This window comes from Notamacropus eugenii, chromosome 2 (genome assembly GCF_028372415.1).
Source record: "Notamacropus eugenii isolate mMacEug1 chromosome 2, mMacEug1.pri_v2, whole genome shotgun sequence".
Lineage (NCBI taxonomy): Eukaryota > Metazoa > Chordata > Mammalia > Diprotodontia > Macropodidae > Notamacropus > Notamacropus eugenii.
The window spans coordinates 420,593,160-420,611,888 of record NC_092873.1 but is presented as its reverse complement, the minus strand read 5'-3'; the positions used below and the strand labels follow the sequence as shown (position 1 = coordinate 420,611,888).

The 18,729-nt window shown below is 36.8% G+C and overlaps 1 protein-coding gene across 4 annotated transcripts in view; it reads right to left on the bottom strand.

Annotated features, from left to right (window-relative positions):
• Positions 1-18,729, bottom strand: part of ESRRG (estrogen related receptor gamma) — a 686,396-nt gene that overhangs the window by 398,819 nt on the left and 268,848 nt on the right. The gene's annotated exons all lie outside the window — the stretch shown is intronic.

Below are 18,729 nucleotides of genomic sequence, written 5' to 3'. Positions count from 1 at the left end.
GAATTTGACATTTAAATACAAGATTAAAGAGAAGCATAAAAAGTTAAACAGAAAAGGGGAAATCATAAGGGACTTAAACAAGGTTAAACTTTATATTCCTACATGGGAACACAATACTTGTAACTCGTAAGACCCTTATTATTAGGGTAGTTAGAAGGAGTATATATAGACAGAGGGCACAGGTGTGAGTTGAATATTAAGGGATGATTTTTTTATTCATTAATTTATTTTTAATTTTCAACATTCATTTCCACAAGATTTTGAGTCCCAAATTTTCTCCCTATCTCTCCCCTCCTCTGCCCCAAGAGTCATGCATTCTGATTACCCCTTCCCTCATTCTGCCCTCCCTCATATTATCATGCCCCCTTCTCTTATCCCCTTCCCTTTCTATTTTCCTGTAGGGCAAGAGAGATTTCTATACCCCATTGCCTGCATATCTTATTTCCCAGTTGCATGTAAAAACAATTTTTAACATTCACTTTAAAAATTTTGAGTTCCAAATTCTCTCTCTTCCTCCCTTTCTACCCAACCTCACTGAGAAGGCAAGTAATTTGTTATGTTATTCATGTGTAGTCATACAAAACACTTCCATAAAAGTCACGTTGTGAAAAAGTAACTATATTTCCCTACATCCTATTCCATTTATTCTATTCTCTCCTTTGATCTTGACCCTCCTCAAAAGTGTTTGCTTCTGATTTCTCTCTCCCCCAATCTGCCTTCCTTTCTATCATCCCCTCCTCTTATCCCTTCCCCTCACCCTATTTTTCAGATAACTGAAAGGATGATATTTTTAAAAATAAAATTAAGGGGTGAGAGAGGAATGTACTTGGAGAAAAAGAAAGGGAGAGGTAGAACAGGATAAATTATCACATATAAAAGAGACAAGAAAAAGCTTTTACCATGGAGGGGAAGAGGAAGGAAGGGAGTGGGAATGAGTGAACCATACTCTCATTAGAACTGGCTCAAAGAGGGAATAACAACACACTCAATTGGGAATAGAAATCTATCTTGTCACATAGGAAAGTAGGAGGGCAAGGCGATAAGAGAAAGGGGATGATGATAGAAGGGAGAGAAGATTGGGTGAGAGGTAATCAGAAGCAAATTTCTGAGGAGGGACAGGGTAAAAGGAGAAAGAGAGCAGAATAAACAGGGGAGGGGAGAGAGGATGGAGGGAGATACAGTTAGCAATAGTAACTGAGAAAAAATTATGAAGCAAATTTTTCTGATAAAGGCCTCTTTTCTAAAACATATAGAGAACAGTCAAAATTATAAGTATAAGAGCCATTCCTCAACTGACAAATGATCAAAAGATACGAACAGTTTTCAGATGAAGTAATCAGAGCTATCTATAACCATATGAAAAAAAAACCCTACTGATTGGAGAAATGAAAATTAAAATAATTCTGAGGTAGTACTTCATACCTATTAACTTTGCTAATAGGACAGAAAAGGAAAATGACCAAAGTTGAAAGGATGTGGAAAAAATGGGACATTAATGCATTGTTGGTGGAGTTGTAAACTGATTCAACCATTCTGGGGAGCAATTTAGAAGTATGCCTGAAGGGCTATAAAATGACCAAGTCATACCACTAGTAGGTCTGTATCCCAAAAGAGATAAGGACAAAAAAGAAAAGGACCTATATGCACAAAAATATTTATAGTAGCTCTTTTCTGGTGGCAAAGAATTGGAAATTGAAGGGATGCACAAAGATGGAATACTATTGTGCTATAAGAAATGATGAGCAGGATGCTCTCAGAAAGACCTGGGAAAACTTACATGAGCTGATGCACAGTGAATTGTACTGTGTACAAAGTAACGGCAATATTGTAAGATGATCAGCTGTGAATGACTTAGCTATTCTCAACAATACAATGATGCAAGACAACTCTGAAGGACTTATGATAAAAAATGCTATTCATCCCTAGAGAAAGAACTGATGATGTCTGAATACAGATGAGTATTTATTAAAATGGTACAATAAGAACAGTTGGTATAAAACACACAGCCAAAATGGAGGCTCTTCCACAAGTGCATAAAGAATCCAGGGAAAGTGGGTATAAACTTAAGAAAGCACATATGGGAAAAGAGGAAACTCACAGTCCTTCGCTCCCCACTTCATGGAATCCTTGAACTTTCTCTTAGATTTGATATAATTTCTTGCTGGGCTCTGTATAGAATCCTGAAACTACTTTTCTATGGTGTATCTAATTTGTCCATTGTAAACACTACCATGAACCATCAGCTTGGTAAGCTGATGAGGAGATGATAACCAGTTCAGTCTTGATGAGAAGTCCAAATTCTCCATCCTCTAACCAAAGTGTGGGCTGGGTGTAGGAGAAAACAGAGGTTCCTCTCATCTCCCCTCACCTCAGGATTCCTTCACAGGGGTTTGGCTCAAATTACTGCCACCACTGACTAAGCTGGCCTATCGTTCAAAAGCTAGAATTCAAACTGGCTTGCTATTTTATATAAGATCCAGAGGGCATAAATAAAGCTCTTCAGTCAATCCTAATATACTTCCTGTGTATCAACATTTCATTTCATCCAAAGGTTTGAAGTACAAGTACCCTATTACTTCCCAACATGATTAACTAGGTTGTTCACACTCAGTTTAATATCTTCGATTTATTGATTCAAGCAATTCTAACTCTTAGGACAAAATGGTGTTAGATTCTCTGAATAGGCACCCAATTCCACACATTTTATTAACAAATTTTAAAATGAAAACATGTAAACAGTTCATAGTGAAGAACACAAATGAACTGGGGAACTTTTGATACATCACAAGATCCATGATTTCATTTTTTTGATGACTTTTGCTCCCACCTTCAATCTCCACAAAGGCATGTTACAATGTCTCCATGGCTTAGTAAATAGTCCCATGAGTTGCTGGAGATTTTAAAACAAATCATGAATAGCCCGTTATTATTTCAGAACTTAGCTAGGCTGCTCCTTTTATTAAAAAAAAACAAATACAATCTGTCACCAGGTCAGGATTCGGAACAACCTTTCCAGCTTAGTGCAGTTTCTAGAGCTTGGACTTTCCCAGCATGGCCTTCTTAGATCTAGCATCAACCACGCCCAGATGAGGAGGCCTTTGGTGGAGTCTGGGAACACACCCTTAGTACAATGATTTAAGGGTAAATCAACAACCATTTGGAAAAAATTGTAATTTACCTAACCTCCCCACACAGATGATCTCAATTTTCTCAATAAATTAAGAGATGAAGTCGTCAGCTGAGAAGGGGGGGTGGGGAGGTGGAAATGTTGTGAGACTCTTCAAGGAAAAAAAGTTTGGAATAGTTTCTGTGGAGAACAAGAAAAGAGTAAATTAAGGAAGAATCAAAACAATTTCCTGCTGCAGTGAAGGTACAGTTGATGTTAGATAATATGAATTTATGATGTATCCACTCAACACAGTTGTGTATGTCAGTCAATAAGCATTTATTAAGTACCAAGGATACAAAGGCAAAAACAGTTCCTACTCTCAAAGAGATCACATTTTAAGAAAGGAGAAAACATGCAAAAATGTACGTGATATGTGTAGTATAAATGAAGAGTTTTAATAAAGGAGGGTGGGAGGAACAGCCTACTAGAGAATGGGACTTGAGCTGAGACTTAAGGTAATCAGGAGTGGAGGCAAGAAGGGAGAGCATTTCAGGCACCTGGGACAACAAAAACGCACAGAATTGAAAAGTGAAGTGTCATGTCCAAGGAACAGAAAGAAAGTCAGTATTGATAGATAATAGAGTATGTGAAGAAGAGTAAAGTATAAACATACTGGAAAGACAGGAAAAGATCAAGTTATGCAAGTTTTTAAATCTCAAAAAGAAGAATTTACATCTGATCCTGGAGCTAGCAGGAAGTCAATGGAGTTTAGTGAATAAGGGGGTTGATGTGGTTGAATTTGAACTTTAGGAAAATCACTCTGGCAACTGAGGGGAAGATGAATTGGAGATGGGAGTGATTTAAGTTACAGAGACCAAATAGACACCTACTGCAATTATCCAGGTGTGAAGTGATGAGAGCCTATACCAGAATGGTGGCTATACAAGGAGAGAAGGCTACATTTACAAGACATGTTGTAAAGGTAGAAATGGCATAATTCGACAATAGACTAGAAAGAGGGGTGAGTGCAAGTGAGGAGTCATGTGTGGTACTGAGGTTGCAAATCTCGTGACTAATAGGATAGCAGTGATCTTGACAGTAATTAGGAAATTCAGAAGAGCAGAGGATTTTGGGGGAAAGATAACAGGCCATGTCTGAGACATATTGAATTTCGGATGCCTATAGGTTATCCAGTGCAAGGTGTCCAGCTTAGGAGATCAGGCCTGGATATACAGATCTGAGAATAATCTTCATAAAGATTGAACTCATGGGACCTGCTGAAGTCACCAAGTGAGACAGTACAGACCTAAATGAGAGAGCGCCCAGGACTGACCCTTTGGGGATAAACACTGATGTGGATGAAGATCCAGCAAAAGAATTCAAGAAAAGATGATCAGAAAAGCAGGAAAAATAAGAGAAGAACCAAGATAGAGCAGTAACAAAAAGAAAAACTCTAGAGAAGAGAGTATCCAGAAGATAAGCGTGATCAACTATGTCAAAGGCTGCAGAGATGTCAAGTATAAGGACGGAGAAAAGGCCATTTTCTTGGCAATTAAAAATATACCGATTACTTTGGAGAGGGAAGTTTCAGTTGAATGAAACCAAACTGGAGAGAGGTGAGAGTGGAGAGAGGAGGGATTTCAGATGCCTTTCTCAAGGAATTCCAGACCAGTTCTGTAACACATAAGCAGGAACAGGAGGAAGCTGGAATAATCCAGGATGGAGGTTTGGCAAGGGATGAATGTGGACAGGACAACAGAGCAAGGAATTAGAGAGGTGAAGACAAATCAAACTGTCTGTTAGGTGCTAAAGTACTGTGTTAAGGAACAGATATATACAAACCCAAAACGGTCGCTGCCCTGTAGAAAACTTACCTTCCAACAGAGAAACAACATGTAAACATTTAAACAAATGCAAAATCTATGTAAAGTCAATATGAGGTGTTGGAAGAGGGAATCGGGAAGGGTTTATGTGTTTGAGTTGAGCCCTGAAACACTCCAAACAGCTGCACAGCATTTATGGTAACCTATCAAGATCTCTTCATTTTGAGAAGATAAAACTGCATTTCATACGGAGTACAAACTTCAAGAAAAAAAGGCCATTTGTCAGAAAATCTAATGGTTTTAGATTTCACTTGATGTGCCTAGCAACTATGCCACCACTTCACGTTCCTCGAGAAGAAACCTGCTGTAGGGAAATGGGTGCTTGTTCAAGTCGTGGCTTGGTCCCTATATGACCTTAGGCAATGAGGGAGCTTATTCACTATTCAGCTTACTTGCCTGTAAAATGGGCATAATATTATTTGCACTATTTACCTCATAGGCTCATGATGAATTAAGTGCCACACACACACACACACACAAACCTAGATTATTATTCCTTTGCCATAACTTCTGCAAAGCATGATATGGTGAAGGGGGTAAGGGGTGTCATCAAAAGATAGTAGAATTAAGACCAGTTTTTTTCCTTATATTCTCAAGGTTCACAGTTCTATTTTTTGGTAAGGCAACTGGTGTTAAAATAACTTGCTGAGGGTCACACAGCTAGTAAGTATCAAGTGTCTGAGGCCACATTTGAACTCAGGACTCCTGACTCCAGGGCCAGTATTCTATCTATTGGGTCACCTAGCTGCTCCTAGAAATTAGTCTTGTAAGATAAGTTTAAATCAAGAAATATAATCTATGACCATAATTATATTTTGAGGTTATAGGAGCCAGATGTATAAAATACATCTGAATATATCTATGTATATGGATAAATATATTTGTATATGCATATGTGTATATATACACATGAATACATGTCTACATTTGGGTATATATTTGAATACCCAAATATATGGACATATATACATTATATATGAAAGGAAAGTTATGGATACATTCTAGAAAATGTTTCAAGGGGAAATGCAGATTTATTGCATCAAGCTAATAAGAGATGTGTTGTGAGCCATCTGGTGAGTGACTGATATAGCACCATCCATTAGCATCTGTTGCCATGTTCTCAAAGTACTTCAAAAACCATCATGATGATTTTATGATTACAGATTACTGGTTATTTTCCGGTTTAAAAAATTCTTAAGGAAAACTACATACCTTACAGTCCCCAAGGGGTAGTGGAATAGAATGAAAGGACTTGCTCAGCACCCCATGGACTCTACTCGTATTTGATACTGACATATTGAAACATTCTGAGTATACAATCATTCTGTCAAAGTCCTTAGACCTCTATAATTGACTTAAATCTACATTTCCAGTCTTACTTCACAATGTCCCTTCCCCATGCCCTTTAGTCTCCATATACACTCTAGAGCCAAACTGGACGATTCACTGGACTTCCATTTCCTCAGAACTAAAATAAAAGCACAAGATCTCCAAAGTCCTTTCCAGTTCTTGGACTCTATGATCACCTATTCCCAAATATTTCCCAACCCTTTTACAATGCTTCCTACAATCTGAATACAGCTAGGTGACCCAGTAGATAGTGTATCAGGTCTGGAGTCAGAAGAACCTGAATTCAAATGTGACCTCAGACAATTTCTAGCTATGTGACCCTGGGCAAATCACCTCTGTTTGCTTCCCTTTCCTCATCTGTAAAATGGGGATATTAATAGCACCTATCTTACAGGGTTGTTGTGAAGAACAAATGACACAATATTTGTAAAGAACTTAGCATATTATCTGGCACATAGTCATGCTGTATCAATTTAGTTGTGGTTATTGCTGTTACTGTCATTATTATATCCACTCCATGGATCTCCTGATAATATATCTTACTCATTCTTCAAAGTCCAGCCCAAATACCATCAGAAAAGCTTTCCCTGACTGCAGCAGCTGAAAGTGTTCTCTCCCTTCTATTATTTCACAGTAGCTTTTCTAGGTACTTGTCATATTCTAATTTGTATTACATTTAACTATAAACTTGTCTTTTTTTCTCTTGCTAGATCTTAAGCTATTTTAAGTTGGAAATTATTATATATATCTTTGTATCTCCTCTAGAATCTAGAAAGAGTACTACGTCTAGAAAGATGTAGGTTGCTTAATGTCTTTTGAACTAATGAGTATTGAATTTATAAATCCATCAACTACTGAGCACTTGGTATCTGCAAAAACATCATATGGGCATTATGGGGATAAAGAAATAGAATTTATAAAAATTGCTGCATTTAAGGAGTTGGTTGAAGATAATATTAAGGAGTTTTTTAGTTGGTTGAGGAAATGAGATTAACCCATAATAAAAAATGTGAACAATGCAATACATCATATGATTAAATACTAGCATAGCACTGGCTGTAAGTCTTACAAGCATGCAGGAGAGATCACTTTAGTCTAGAGCGGACAGGACAATGTATGTGATATTCCATTTTCAATCTCTGTTCCTTTGCCAGGCTGTCTCCCAAGCCTAGAACACTCTCCAAATTCACATTCACCTCTTGGAACTCCAGCTTCCTTCATGACTCAGTTTAGCTGTTGCTTCTTACATAAGGCCTTTCCTAAAACCCTCTAGTTGCTGAGAATTTTTTTTAATTAAAAAATTATAAATTAGAAAATACTAGCAAATATGGACATTTCTATACACAAAGAAAGCTAGAAAAAAGTGTGGATTGTACATACAAATGCAAATCAACTCTGTACAGCTTATTGTTAACCCCTAGCTGTTAATGCCCTCCTTACTCTATCACCAAATTATCTTATATTTACTTATCTGTGCAAATTCCCTATCCCCCAGCTCTCCACCAATAGAATGTAAGCTCTTTGAGCATAGGGACTGTTCCCTAGAGTTTTGTACATAGTAGGCATTCATTAGAATTTAAGCTCCTTGAGAGTAGGAATTGTTTGTTTATATATACATATACATGGATATGTATTCACACAATATGTGTATATATATATATATACATATATATATATATGTATGTATTCAGATACATAGACAGACATTTCCCCCTCATCCCCAGCACCTCACACAGTACCTAGCATGTAGTAGGTTCTTAAAAGTTTAACTGATTGATTAATAAATGTTTGTTGAATTTGATTGAGGTAAGACTTTTATTTGAATGGGTATAATTTTGCTTCTCACTGAACTGAAAAAAAAAGGGAAAATAAATGCATAGGAATAAAGTCAAGTCAAATAGTAACACAACTAAATAAAAGCTATAAACACCAGTTAAGAATAACATTATATTTCTTATATCTTTTCATTGCTGTAAATGACATATTAAGTCTTCTAGTCCTCTAGGTGTTTAAGAATATAGCAGGTAAAATTGTTTATTAATAATCTGACCATTTAAAAGCCAACCCAAATTTAAAATCATCTAATAGCAATGAGCTGCTTTGGCAAACCATAATGAAAAGAAAGGGAATGCTCCTTAAAATTGTTGTCTGTTTACATAGGTCAGTCTTTATCCTTGCTTAAACTCTGAATGGAGTGCCAATAATATGCTAGGTGCTTTGCAGACTTAACAGGATATTCAATCTTGCTGAACAGGGTCGATTCCTAAAATGCACCACTCAAGTTGATTACTGGTGACACACATGCTTAAAATAAAAGGCTTGGGTATGCCAGGTTACAGGAAGAGCAGCCAGTTAGGAATTGAGAAAGACATTCAACTGGCTCCAGTGGGGCTGGTATCTATTGCTATGAACCATTAGTTCATAAAGTGGATAAAAAGGTCAAGTTCAATGTCCATCCAAACTGCGCTTCCTTTCATTAGGTACAACTGCTTGCTTACATGAGGTGCCTACCAGATAAGACATCTTAGGCAGAACGACTCATTAGCAGCTTCTCTCCCACTAATATCCTCTACTGATGGTTGCACCACAAAGAAGATTCAGTGGAATGTCTGTCAAAGTAGCAGAGTTCCAGGTAGTTATCGGTGAAGAATATCATTGTAAATGAGGAGCAACGTTCAACACCACTCTGGAATAGTAATTTCTTAATTCTTATTCCAATCCAGCAGGCAAGACAATATAACTTTGATCTGAATTGGCCATGTGATCCTGATGGCATCCTGTTAATGGGCTGTTCATTTAATTTATGTAATTTGAAAAAATTAAATAGTCATATTTTAAATCCCCACTGCAGTCCTTCAGATGTAAAGTACATGTTTAAAAGTTATAGTATCTTTATAAATCAGCATTACCAAACTTCTGAGTTTGTTGACTATTGTACTTGCTCAAAGTTTTACCTCTTCTTGGCTCCTCTTTTTTCAAGTATTCTCAAATCCCACCCCGAGTCAGTTAATGCACTCTGCTCTGCACTCCTGAGAGAAACCACATTTGTCAGCTCCAGTATGAGAGTGAAAATAAGTCTCAATTTTATAACGTTTGGATAGGAATAGCCAAAAATTCTTAGTTACAGAAATGTAATCACCAATCAAGATTAAGTACCATGGCCAGAAGCAAAAACATTAGCACAAGCCCACATAGGGTATAAGAATACTTTCAGAGGAGCTAGGAAGTGTGAAAACCTCAATATAGGCCCCCCAAAGCAACCAAATTGTGCTTAACTCGATGTAAATATTAATAATGTAACATATAAACATAAGCAGGTAAAAAACCTTGCTCTGGGCTCACAAAATGAATCACCAGACCAGCAGAGGGGGCTCTTTTTCTCAGAGACCCAAAAGCTCCCTTAAATCTGGAGCTAGGCAGCTTTCTCCAGATGTGGACGGGAGATTTGACTCTTGGACCCATGTCAAAGACCAGAGGGGAAACAACAACAATTCTATATCACAAAAAGAAAAAAAGTGCACATGCACTGCTTTCTATTTTGGGCTCAGTTACAAACAGAGCCAGAGTTATAGAAGCTTTATTTGCGGTTTCCAAAGAAGTTGCTTCATAAAAGATGACAACATTAACTAAAACTTTTGGTGACAGCCACACAACACAGCAGTAAATAAGAGAGCTGGCAGCCCCCCAAAATTGGCTCCACTTCCATGGGTTTTAAACATACGGGACTTTTTTTTTTCCCTTCTGGTAACATCAGGTATTAGAATGAAGACAAATGACTTCGCCCTCAGATACAAACATAATTGGAAAAGAGAATCATAGAATTTTAGGTTTGGAATGAACCTTAGGGGTCACCTAATTCAATCTCCCTCCTGATGCAACAACTCCCTTCTACAGTATCCCCAATATCTAGGTCTTCCTTGTAAATGGGAAGAAGGAGAAGGGAATGGAGCCACTTATTTATTAAGCACCTATTATGTGGCAGAGTCTGTGCTAAGGTTATGGATACTGGTCTCCTGGCTGTTCCAGGAACAAGGCTCTCAGCTCCAGGCATTGTTGCCATGTTCAGGAAGTACTTTCTCTTCATCTCCCCCTCCTGGCTTCCCTAAGTTTCTCCAAATCCCAACTAAAATCCCTTCCTCCACAAGAAATTTTTGCCAACCCCTCAATTCTAGTACCTTTCCTCTGTTAATTATTTCTCATTTATCCCACATATAGATTGCTTGTTGTTTCCCCCTTTAGACTGTAAGTTCCTTGGGGCAAGGGTTGTCTTTTATATCTTCTGTACTTACCTGCCACATAGTAGGCACTTAAATGTTTACTGACCAGTAAAGTAGTGACTTACTACTTAGTAGTTAGTCAACTACTAAGTGCTTTACAAATATTTGTTTTGAGGAAAAAATGACAAATTGATCTATGGCATCAAACAGGATTTCAAGACAGCAGGAAGATATGACAAAAGGTTGAGAAGGGGCCTAAGGAATCAATCAATAGGCATTTATGAAGCTGTGCCATGTGTTAGCATTATGTGAAAATATAAAGGCATCTCCATTGTGTGGAGATATATAAAGACAAAAGTGAAATAAATAATCTCTTTCCTCAAAGAGCTTATGTTCTGCCAGGAGATAAATATATGCAAAATATAATGATAAAGTGGGAATTAGATCTGTGGTTTTATTGATAGAGGGCCTTCCCTCTACCTGACATCTGCTCTATACAATATAGTTTTAGCAAGTTGCCTAGAAAACTGAGAGGGGGTACAGAGCCGCGATGTGTCCTTGGCCAGTCCAACATCCATTGCTTCAAGCTGCCTTTTAGACAAAACAGAAATAAAAACAAGGTAATTTATGGGCAAGGGGGTGGAGGACACAGCACATCAGGTGGTTTTATTTTGGGGGTTTTGGGTAGAATATGTGTTAGCTGCTGGAAAGTCTTCATGCAGAGGGTAGCACTTGAGTTTTGAATGAAATAAAGGATTCTAAGAGATGAAGGTGAGAAGAGAGTAGATTCCAGACATAAGATAGAATCAAGGCAAAAGCATGGAGATTAGATATGGAGTGCCATGTATGAATGTAAGGAACAAACAGCCAGAGTTCAAATCTGGCTGGGTCACAGATGGTAGGAAGAGGAGAAATGTGTAACAAGGTCTGAAAGGTAGTGAGCCTAGGTTGTGAAGAATTTTAAGAGGCAGAGGAGTTTATACTAGATCCTAAAGGGGAAAGGGAACCATTAGTTTACTATTAAGCAATTACATGATTACACCTCTGCTTTAGGAAAAGCACCTCAGAAGTTTTGTGGAGAAGAGATTGGAGTAGGGAGATGTTTGAGGCACGGGTAATAATTAAGAAGCTATTGCAATGATATAGGTACAAGGCAATTAAGGATTCCGCTAAAGTGATTAGAGAGAAGTGGATAGATATAAAGGATGTTGTGAAGGTAGAAATGACAAAATTAAGCAACAGACTAGATACGGGCTATAAACAAGCTATAAACAAGCTATAAACTTGGAAAACTGGAAGGATGGTGGCACCTTCGCCAGAAGAGGGGTGATCTTTTAGGGAAAAGATCAATCATTCTCTTTGGGACATGTTTGAAATTGAGGTGTCTAATTTTAAATGTTCAATTTAAAATATCCAATAGATAATTGGAGATGTAGGTAGACTTGTGACTGAATCTCAAGAGAGATAATAGGGTTGGATATATGGATCTGGAGTCACCTGCATAGCAATAATTAAACTCACAGTAGTTGATAGGGCACTAAGTGAGAGTGTAGAAAGAAAAGAGATCCCTGGTCAGAGTCCTGGAGTATCCTCATGGTTAGGTTAATGATCTACCAAAGGAGATCGGGAAGGAGCAGTCAGACAGGTAGAAAGGTAGCAAAGTACCAAGCAAAAGCAGTACCCTAAAAACACAAAGAATTTCCAGGAGGAAAGGACAGTCATCAGTATAAAATTTGACAGACAGTTTGAGAATGATGAAAACTGAGAAAAGATCATTGTTACTTTTGGAAAGAAGGGTTGAAATGAATGAGAGAAGTGAGGGCAATGATTTTAGAGAGCCTTTCCCCCTCCCCCCTGTCCCCCCCCACCTCGCGCCCCCCCCCCCCCCCACCTCAGTTTGTAAGAGGAAAGGTATATGGATGGGAGAATGGAAAAATAAAGTGAGTTGGTTTTTTTGAAGGGGGTGGGAGGAATGGGGGAGACTTGGGTATGATTGTAGGAAGTAAGAAAGGAATCAGTTGTTGGAGAAAGACTGAATATTACAACAGGAGCAAGGATGACTACGGGGAAAATCAAGTTGACAGAAGGTATTGTTTCTGATGGTTTGACCATCAGAAATTAGAATAAAAGAAGGAAAGAAAGGAGAAGTAGGATGGTGTCAGTGGGCTTTAAAACATAGAGAAGGAGAAAAGATGATCATAGATCTAGTGCTAGAAGAGACTTCAAAGGTCATCTTAGTCCAACCTCTCTCAGTTTTACAGTTGAGAAAACTTAGGCCAGGGTGGTTAAGTGGATTGCCCTAGGTAGTACACTCAATGTGTCAGAAGTCAGATTTTAACCTAGTCCTGTAACTCCAGTGCTTTTTCTACTATACCAGTAAGGAAATGAAAGTAAAGGAATTCTTAGCATTTCATATTAATTAAAAAAAACTTTTTTTCTAGCTCATGTCACTGATTTTTCTAAACTCAGAGTTTTTTAAAAATATATATATATATAAGTGATGTGTCTAAAAAGTAATGAAACTAGTTCTTCAATATATCTTACAGAATTCATTTTTTAAAGTTTTATTGATATTTTCTATTTTTGCATTAGAAATTTTTACAGATTGCTCCCACTTCCTGAGAGTTATCTTAAGTAAAACAGTAAGTAAAATTAATAATACAGTACCTCATCTGAAAGTACATGTACATTTCACACATGTAACAACTTCCTCTATTTTTAAATCAACATAAAACTATATTCCCTCTATCTCATCCCTACCTCAATGGAAAGAAAAGCAAATTCTTCTAAGAAAAAAATATATATACACATATACATATCTATATGATATGTGTTTTATATATGTATAGTCAATCAAAAGAAATTCCTTCAGTGGCTACATACAGAAATATACACACACAGTCACATTCTGCACCCTAAGTCATAACCTCTTTGTAACAGACAGAATATTTCACCATTGGTTCTCTGGAATCATGAACAGCTACTGTATTGATCATGGTTCTTGCAGTTCCTGTTTATACAGTGTTTTTATAGCATGAGTTGTTCATTCTTCATCAGTTTATAAAAATCTTGAAAATTGTTCACCTTTGTAATATTGATGTTATAATGTAAATTTTTCTGCTTTTGCTTACTTCAGTCTGAATCTGTTCATGTCTTTCCATGTCTTTTTGAAATGACTCATTTCTTACAGCACAACAGTACTCCATCACATTCACATATCACAAATTATTCAGCCACTCCTTAACTGATGGAATCCGTTTCATCATTTCAGAGTGACATAGATATCTGCTACCAAAGCATAAAGGCAGAGATGATTGTCAGTAGCACCAAGGATGACCAGAGCCACAGCAAAAATTGCAAAGTATTTTAAGTCTGCCTTTGGAATCATGCTGATTTCCATTTTATATCTCTTTCTCAGAGTATTACAACTTCTCTTTTACCCTAAAGACTTGCAATGCCTTGAAGTTTTTCAAAGCTTCCTACCGTCAAATCCCACCCAGATCTTCTCCAAAATTAGCTCTCCCTTCTCTCAATCAAAAAATACCATTCTTTTTAGTGCAACTGAGCTCAGCTAAGTATCTGAAAAAAAAAGCAATCACATTAATGTAATTCTCCATAAGGTGTGAAAGACTAATAGACTTTAGGGAGCATTTGCATTTTAAAGGAGATTCTTCATTCAAATGAATCTAAAATTGGGAATTTGGGAGGGGAGAAAGATGCCTCTGTGTAGAAGTGCTTCTCAACATTTCCCATAGAAAATAAATCAGCAACTTGTAGGTGCATGACTCAAAGACTGACAATTCATAGTGTACACACACACACACACACACACACACACACACACACACACACACACACACACCTACTTATAACAGGACAGCAAAAAACTGAAATAGGCATCCAGAAAGAATTTAATCTAGGTAGCCAACTACACTTGATGACTTTAGAAGCTCACCCCCAACTTACCCTTCTTGTCTAGGAACACTCACAGAGGAAGAAGTAAAATAAGAAAATAAGAAAACTCCCATGATTGCCCAAGCCTATTATGTGCTGATTTCTTCATATGCCCATTTTTACCCTAACACCACTATCATTCTCTCTCAATCTTCTGTGTCTCTCTGAGCTTGTCTCTTTTTCTCAATCTATTTTTTATCTTGAAATGAACTAAAAACTCTCCTCTGGAACAGCTACTGTCTTACTCATCTTATCCACCATTTTGCTAGCATAATGCAAAATGCACAATAGATACTATAAAATTGCTGGAGTTTTTTTGTCTCTTTCCATTTACCCAATTTGGAGTCCAAGACAAAACCACAAGGACAGAGCATTTAATTTGATGAAAAGAGCTGAGGGGAACACTAAACAACTCATTGATAGGATTTTGGAGTGTTCCCTAACAGACAGATAAAAGCCAAGAAGTTCAAATATAAGGAAAGGGAAGTCAATAAGTGAACTTGACAATGATAAATTATAAAAATGTTATGGTATTTATTCATTTCATTTAATTTTTATTACTAACTTTTGTTTTTATATCACTTCAATTTCCAAAAAGCAATCTTCCCCTTTCAACAACTCTAATCAACCCCTTTCAACTGCTTCTAATGTATTTTTTTTAAAAAAGAGAGAAAAAACCAATTTAGCAAAATCAAAAAACTGTCTCAGAGAATATGCAACATTGCACATCCACTGACTCTCACTTCTACAAAGGGCAAAGCTGGCCAACCCTGGTCACTGTAATTATACATAATTTGGGTTTGTTTGTTATTCTTCATATTTACATTAGTCATTGTTTATATTTTTCTCCCTGATCCTACTTCTCTCTGTATCAGTTCAAATAAGCCTCTCTATACCAATCCAAATCCATATCTGTGATTTCAGTCATTTCTGACTCTTGGTGACTGCACTCAAGTTTTCTTGGCAAAGATATTTGAAGTGGTTTGCCATTTCCTTCTCCAGTTCATTTTACAGACAAGGAAACTAAGGTAAACAAGGTTAAGTGACTTGCCCAGGGTCACACAGCAAGTAGGTGTTTGAGGCCAGTTTTGAACTCAGGGAGAGTCCTCCTGATTTCTGTCCACACACTCTATCCTAGCTGCTTTTATTATATTCATGTTTCATTATTTGTTTAGCCAATCTCAAATCGGTGGGTATTTACTTTGGTTCTAGTTTTTTGCTAATATAAAAAGTTTTTCAATGAATATTTTGGTGTTTACAAGACCATTTAGTCTTTGAAAGAAAAGGATAAGATCATTTGAGTCACTTTTAAAACCATAATTTCAAAATGCTTTTCAGAATGGTTGGGGCAATTCACATTTCTACCAACAGTGTATTTGGTGTGCTTGTCTTCCAGTAAGGACTTATCTCATCTTTTGTCATCTTTTCAATTTGCTAAGTGTGAGATAAAACTTCAGACCTGCTTTGATTTTCATCTCTCTTATAATTCAGGATTTTGATATGATATATATACATATATATGTATATTTAATCTGAAGCCCTACAATGACTAATTTTGAAACGTGACATAAATAAGTCAACAGGTAAAAATTAGGGGGGAAAATCATCTTATTTTAATAATGCACCATTTTATTTACTGTTCATAAATCTAGAAATTTAATTTATCTACTAGCTTTTACCAGATCTTCTCCAGTAGGAAAAACATAATGTTGCATGGTAAAAAGCACTAAACCCCTGTTATTCACTACATATATGTATTTGAATAAAGCCCTTAAGTTCTTGAGATCTCAGTTTCCTCATCAGTAAAGTGAGCAGATTGAACTAAATGCTTCTGAAGGTTACTTCCATGTCTAAGAATATATGAAATAAAATTAAAAGAAATTAAATTTACAAAGTGCTTTAATATTTGCAAAGAGTTTTATTTATCATTTATAAAAAAATCAGATCATAGAAATTCAATAATTCTTTAGTATGCTAGTCTTTCAAAAAAGAGAGATAGCATTCTCATCTCCTCCTCCCATGTAGTCTCATCTTCAGATTGTAAAGAACCCTAGTTCCTTCAACTTGTCCTCATATGACATAGTTTCCAGTCCTCTTATTATCCTGGTCATCCTCTCCTGGACATAGAGTTTGTCAAATGTCCTTCCTAAAATGTAGCATCCAGAGGAGACAATAATATTTCAGATGTTATCTAACCAAGGCAGTACACAGTAGGGCTATAACGCTTCTCACTTAGGACATTATGTTTCTTACAAAACCACCTCAGTATGAAGATACCTTGTTCAGCTGCACATCACACTTTGAACTCCCATGGATCTTACAATCTTGAACCCTCACTCCCCAACCCCTCCATCTCCCACTCCCAGGTGTTTGTTCCTAAGAGTTGGGTTTATGAGGTAGGAACGCAAAGATGGAACAAGCATGCCTCCTATTCTCAAGGAACTTATGAACAAGAGTAGGGTGATGAGATACCTAACTACAATACAAATTAGAATCTTAGTCATGTAGGAAGGCATCAATGGCATGCTACAGGACATTGTTTGTCCACAATTATTTGTGAAATACATGATACAGTGTCAAAATCACTGGACTTGGAGTTAGAGGCCCAGGGTATGCATCCTGGATCTGCTATTTACTTGGACAAATCACATATCTCTCTAAAAGTCAGTTTTCTTACCTGGAAAAGGTGAGAGGAGGGAGGAAGTTGTACTAAATTATTTCTAAGTTCCTTTCTAGCACTAAATCCTATAATCCTTCTTCTGGTTATGGAGAAATATTTTCATAACTGACTTTTACTATTGAAATCCCATAACATTGTCTGCTTTGATATATAAATAACCATTTACTTTTATTTATGTAATTTCCTCTTTCCCCAAGAGTTTATTACCTTAAACTTGTCTCTATTATACTCACAGGTATACACAGATCTTTCATCATTCATCATATCCAGAGATTTTTTAATGAGAAAAGAATAGAAAGTATTATTTCAAAGTAAAAATAAGAAACATTTTCTGTAGGTGGAAATGCTACTTTTCAGATTCATCCTGACAAAAGGGGCCTGCTTTTGTATCCAATGAGGTTCTATTCACTTTGAGTACTGATTATTACGGCCTGCTTCTCTGCCTGATTGGTTAAAGAAGACAACACAATTTGTAATTGATTTTTTTTTTTTTTACCACGAAACAACTAATTTTGTCTTCCAAAAAAAGCTCTAGGGTTTATTAACTGTGCAATCACAATTTACTGAGAACCTTTCATCAAATTAGGCCTGCAACAATGCAATTTTTTCCCCTATTTTACCTCTATTTCAAGAAAGGCTTTCTACCACGGTTCTTATTAAGACAGACAGTGGCTCTGCCTCTAATTTAGGTGCTTTTCTCATGGTAACAATTCATTATTATAAGTGTGGAAACTTTTCTTTAAAATCCATTTCTCTAATTCCTTTTTCCCCCTCATTTTTCCTAAACTTTATCCCCATTCTACTTTAACAAAAAGTGGCCTTTCTAATGGTCATGACATATAGTTAGTCTAAGGAATAGTCCAGTAACACTATTGAATTTTTTCAAAGGATCATATATATGGAGTGGTAGAAGGGACCTTATAGAACAATGAGTCAAAAGTACCCATTTTACAGATAAAACTGAGACTCAAAGATATTAAGAGACCTATCCAGGGTCACAGAGTTAGTCAACTGTCTGAGGTAACACTTGAACTTTGGTCCTCCTGGTTTCAAGTCACTCTATCAGTGAGAGTCTTGCATTCAACAATTAATCAATCAACATTCACTATGCACTCACTATGTATCAGGTACTATGCTAATGCTGGGGATTCAAAAAGAAGTCAGAGATAATTTCTGCCTTTAAGAAGCCTACAATCTAGCGGAGGTCACAACATGCAAACAAATTTATGCAAAGCAAGCTACAACAGGATAAGCAAGAAAAACTGAAGAGCAGTTGGGAGAATGGAGGAAGATGAGGGGTTCTATTTTGGACATTTTGAGTTTTAGATGCTAGCAGAACACCTCGGTGAAGATAACCAACAGGGAGTTAGATATATGAGACTGAACCTCGTTGGATATGTAGAATTGGGTTCCATTATCTTTTCTAAACTGATAACACCCAAATCTCTATGTCTAGCATTAATCCCTCTCCAGAATTCCAGTCTCACAGCATGAACTGATGTTTCGTAGGCCTCTGAGATTCAATGTATACTAAAC